General features: G+C 36.2%; 1 pseudogene; it reads right to left on the bottom strand.

Moving 5' to 3' along the window:
- Nucleotides 1-222: 222 nt before the first annotated feature.
- On the bottom strand, nt 223-2,601 carry LOC103102083 (ras-related protein Rab-5A-like; annotated as a pseudogene).
- Between the last annotated feature and the right edge of the window lie 3,336 nt (nt 2,602-5,937).

Below are 5,937 nucleotides of genomic sequence, written 5' to 3'. Positions count from 1 at the left end.
TCTAATTTTGGTTGCATTGGTTTTGTTTGTACAGAAACTTTTTAATTTAATGTAATCAAAATTATTTATTTTATATTTTGTAATTTTTTTCTAATTCTTCCTTGGTCTTAAAACCTTACCTTTTTCAAATACCTGACATGTATACTCTTCAGTGTTCACCTAACTTACTTATAGTTTCCTTCTTTATATTCAAGTCATTCAGTTTGGGTGTAGAAAGATCAGGGAGCTGTTAAGGAGGGCTTGAGAAGACCAGAAGAGCGCCCTCATGAGGGGAGCATAGAAAAGTGGGTGGAGATTGAGCTTTTTTTTTTTCTGTTTTATACCACTTTATTAAAACCTGAGAACCTCAATATAAAACTAAACACTGGTGAATTCTCATTTTCCTTGCTAAGCCCCAATTACTGCAAACTTACAAGCTGCACAAGTAAGTTTCTGCTAGCATTCAACATTTAAATAGATTAAATTTTTCTCTGACACACTTGGTAGATTTCATATAATGAAAATAACTAAAAGAATTAGTGTAATATATGGAACAGATCAAAGAAAAATTAACTTTAGAAAATAAGGCTACAAAGTTCATTATTGATGGACAGCAGTACTCATGTTATGGACACAGTAGCTTCATTTTTTTTTTAACCCTTACCTTCCGTCTTGGAGTCAATATTGTGTATTGGCTCCAAGACAGAAGAGTGGTAAGGGCTAGGCAATGGGGGTCAAGTGACTTGCCCAGGGTCACACAGCTGGGAAGTGTCTGAGGTCAGATTTGAACCTAAGACCTCCCATCTCTAGGGCTGGCTCTCAATCCACTGAGCTACCCAGCTGCCCCCAGTAGCTTCATTTTATTACTGTTCTAGCCATGGAGGAATAACTGAATCCCCCTCAAATCCAAGGGGGAGGGGATGAAGAGGAATTAATTATCTGTTACAGTTACTGTATATTTTGCATACTTTTAAGCAACTCTTTAATATTATAGAACATATTAAACATAAATGGAGACTACAATGCCATACTCTACTTATAATACATCTGAAGATCCAAATTTAAAATAATCAAGTTGAATGTACATAATTGTTAGTGCATTCACTAGATTATGTCCAAAGGGAGCAAAAAACCCCATCACAAAATAAAACAGAACCACCCCATGTAAATGGCAGCAGTGACTAAAGAGAAATCACAGCTACTTGGTTTGTTTCATTTTAGTTGAAGAGTTCTCGTTTGAAGGAAAACACTTCTCTTTGACAAGTTGAATTTATTAGTTTTGTCTTCATAAGAGAAAATGAAGATAAACTTGATTTTTATCATCATTTAGAAACAAGACAGGCTATAATTTAGATACCATGTACCAACTAAAGTTCATTTTTTTCTCTGAAGACATGGCTGGCTAAAAGTTTTCTGGGTTTTTTTTTTCTTTTTCTTTTTTGTTAATGGTTAAATTATTAAAATGTGGAATGTACACTTAAAATAGATACCGGCAGAAACTATCATTTTTTATGAATACTGCAGATAAAGCAGAAGTATCTTTAGGACCTGCTTCTCAAAACAATTAATAAAAAAAAAAGAACAATTTAAGGAGTTCCAGTTCTGTGTCATAGATTATTTGAATCAACATGGAAATTTAGAGAAACTAGCTGGTTAATTTTGGGTCCCTATAATAATTCTTCTATATTTCTAATGGCAAAAACTGATTCCCCCACCTCAACCTTCCAATGAAGCAAATATTAAGAGCTTCCATCTGTTCCTTCTATTGCGAAAACATTAGTCAAATAGTGACACATGCATCTTATTAAAAATTAAGTTCAAAACATATAAAATAATTCTGTATTAGAAACTTGACTATATTAGAAGTCTCTTCTCCTTTTTGGAAGTTGTACTGGGTCAGGTTAAATGCTCCAATTCCACTGTTATTAATAATTAGGAAGCAGAAGAATGTTGCAGACAGTTGAAATTGGAGGTTTAGTTACCACACCACTGACTCCTGGTTGGTTGTGTGGGTCAGTAAGGTCTACACCTCTTCCTCTGGCAGAATTGGCTCCTGGATTCTGTGGTTCATTCTTCAGCAACTTTTTGGCTATTGCCATGAATATTTCATTTACATTTGCTGACGTTTTAGCTCACGTTTCCATGAATAATAAACTGTTGTCATCTGCATAAGACTGTGCTTCCTGGAAACCTACAGCTCTTTTCCTTGCTAGATCAGCCTCGTTCCCGGCTAAAGCTATTACAGCGGTGGGACTTGCTTGCCTCTGAAGTTCTTTGACCCAGTTTTTTGCTCTTTCAAAGGACTCCTCATTTGTGCTATCATATACAACCGTTGCTGCTTGTGCTCCTCTGTCGTCCATCGGTGCTAAGCTACGATGTTTCAGATGTCACCGTGGTGTCATCAGGACGCACAGTCCGGCTTAGAAAAGTCGCCCCAGCGGTTCTCTCCTGAAATTCATGAAATCGGCCCTTCACAAATCCAGGAACAAGACCTGATTTTCCAACAGCGGATTCGCCCCAAAGGACGAGCTTGAACTGGCAAATTGTATTCCCAGTATTTGGCCCATTGGGTCTTGCTGCTCCTCGACGAGCCAAGTCCAAATTAGAATAAAGTCCCTGATTTCAGTAGACGGTAGACTTCCAGGATTCAGGTGTCAATATTTTTCTTTCTATTGGCAATAATCTGGCGCGACCGGACGGTGTCTCATCCGTGAGCTGCCGGCGCCTCCTGGCGCTGCTCCCCTCCCTCTCACTGGCCGGTGCTGGGCTCCGGTTCTGTCCCCGCCTCCCGCCGCTCCTCCCCCTCAGCCGGTGCTGGGCGCCCAAGGCTCTAGCCGCCGCTGCCGCTTCTCCTCCGGCTCCCCTCCCCCCACCCCACCCCCCAACTCCGTAGCCGGGCGCCTTCCGAAACTCAAACCCCGAGATTGAGCTTTGTAGAGACCGAGACCCTGTGGAATCTGTATAAGCTAAATAACCTCGTTTCCTATAGTCTCAAGGGTTTTGTGCCTTTCCGGCCCTGGAGTTTTTCCATCACCAATCCATCTAGGTCTTTCCCAATCAATATATCTCCTTTGGGCGGTAGTTTTCTTTTTCAATACATAGGGGGAAATTTATATTTCTAAACACTTACAACAATAACATAGAGGAAATGCAGATCGATGAATTGGGCATACAACTAAAAAAGAACAAATTAAAAATCTTCATTTAAAGACTAAGGGAGAAATTAATAAAATCAAAAGTAAAAGAGCCGTTGAACTATTAAGACTAGGAGTTAGTTTTATGAAAAAACAAAATAGATCATTGGTTAACGTGATTTAAAAAAGGAAAGAAAATCAAATAATCAGTATCAAAAATGAAAACAATGAACTCACCCCCAATGAAGAGGAAATTAAAGCAATCGCTTGGAGCTATTTTGCCCCATTGGATGCCAAAAAACCTGACAATCTAAGGAAAATGGATGAATATTTACAAAAATAGACATGGCCCAGATTAACAAAAGAGGAGATAGAACACTTAAATAATCCCCTATCAGAAAAAGAAATTGAACAAACCCATTCAATTTCTTAGCTCCCTAAAAAAAATCCCCAGGGCCAGATAGATTCACAAGTGGATTGTAGCAAACATTTAAAGATTAATCCCCAAACTTGATAAGGTATTTGGGAAAATAAACAAAGAAGAAGGCCTACCAACTTCTTTTTATGGCATAAATATGGTTCTGATAGTTAAGCCAGGAAGAACAAAAATAGAGAAAGATAATTATAGACCAATTTAATTAATGCACATAGATGCAAAAATTTTAAATTAGATACTACCAAGGAGACTAGAGCAATATGTCACAAGGATCATTCACTATGATCAGGTGGGATTTATACCAGGAATACAGGGCTGGTTTAAAATTAGGAAAAAAATCAAAATAATTGACCATATCAATAATCAAACTAATGGAAATCACATATCTCAACAGATGCAGAAAAAAAACCTTTGACAAAACAATACCCATTCCTATTAAAAACACTAGAAAACAGGAATAAATCGGTCATTCCTTAAAATGTGGTATATACCTAGAATCTTCAGCAAGTATCATCTGCAATGGGGATAAGTTAGAAGTCCTTCCAATAATATCACAGGTGAAGCAAGGATGTTCATTATCACCAGTATTATTTAATATTGTATTACAAATGTTAGCTTTAGCAATAAGGAAAGAAAAAGAAATTGAAGGAATTAAAGCAGACAATGAGGAAATTAAACTATCATTCTTTGCAGATGATATGTTAACATACTTAGAGAATCAACTAAAAAACTAGTTGAAATTATCAAAAACTTTAATAAAGTTGCAGGATATAAAATAAATCCATGTAAATCATCAGTATTTCTATATATTACCAACCAAGTCCAGCAGCAAGAGTAATAAAGAGAAGTTTCATTTAAAATCACTCTAAACAATATAATATATATATACATATATATATAAAATACCTAGGAATCTACTTGCCAAGGCAAATACAATAATTATATGAACACAATTACAAAACACTTTCACACAAATAAAGTCATATCTAAACAATTAGGAAAATACTAATTGCTCATAGGTAGGCAGTGCTAATATAATAAAAATGACAAATTTACCTAAATTAATTTATTCAGTGCCATACCAATCAAACTACCAAATAATTATTTTATAGAACTAGAAAAAAATAAAAACCAAATTAATCTGGAAGAACAGAAGATCAAGAATATCAAGAGAACTAGTGAAAGAATGTGAAGGAAAGAGGCTTATCAATACCAGTATTGACTCAAACCGTATTATAAAGCAAGAATCATCAAAACAATCTGGTCCTGGCTAAGAAATAGAATGTTAGAATAATTAGATAAACAATATACAGGGGTAAATGACCTTAGCAACCTAGTGTTTGATATACCCAAAGATCCTAGCTTTTGGAATAAGAATGTAACCTGTAACAAAAACTGCTGGGAAAATTGGACAACAGTATGGCAGAAGCTAGGTACACACCAATATTTCACATCCTATACCAAGATAAAGTCAAAATAGTGTATGATTTAGATATAAAGAGTGATTCCATAATTAAATTAAAGGAACACAGAATAATTTACCTGGTAGATCTTTGGAGAAAGAAAGAATTTATGATGAACCGAGACAAAGAGTATTATAAGATGTAAAATGAATAAATTTTGGTTATATTAAATTTAAAAGTTTTTGTACAAGCAAAACCAATCTAACCAAATTAGAAAGGAAACAAAAGGGGTGGGGGGATTTTATGATGTTTCTGATAAAAGTCTAATCTCTCAAATTTATGAAGAAATAAGTCAAATTTATAAGAATACAAGCCATTCTCCAAGTGACAAATTGTCAAAGGATTTGAACAAGCAATTTTCAGATGAAGAAATCAAAGCCTTCAATAACCATTTTAAAAAATGTTCTAAATCCCTCTTGATGAGATAAATACAAATTAAAATAATGCTGAGGTACTACCTCACACAAACCAGATTGGCCAACATAGCAGTAAAGGAAAGTAATAAATGTTGGAGGGTATGTGGCAAAATTGGGACACTAATACATTGCTGGTGGAGTTGTGAACTGATCCAACCATTCTGGAGGGCAATTTGGAACTATGCCCAAAGGGCTACAAAACTGCACATCCTTTCCTCCAGTAATGCCACTACTGGGTTTGTATCTCAAAGAAATAAAAAAAGTGTAGGAACTAAAATAAAGAAAAGGCAGTAGAAAAGAATCAAAAAAGGGTCTTTATTTCTGAATTTAAAAGGTCTCTTCTCCAGGAAGCTCTCCTCTCCACTCCCCAGTTCCAAGGTTCCTTCTAAGGCCCTCCTTTCCCAGGGAAGGAGTCCCTCCCTAGCATGTTGTTCCATTCATAGACCAATCCCACACCAGGAAGTGGGAGGGGAGGGGTCCCTCTAGCATGGGACTGGTCCATTCATAGA

Source organism: Monodelphis domestica, chromosome 4 (assembly GCF_027887165.1).
Source record: "Monodelphis domestica isolate mMonDom1 chromosome 4, mMonDom1.pri, whole genome shotgun sequence".
NCBI classification, from domain to species: Eukaryota; Metazoa; Chordata; class Mammalia; order Didelphimorphia; family Didelphidae; genus Monodelphis; species Monodelphis domestica.
This window is presented reverse-complemented; position numbering and strand designations above follow the sequence as displayed.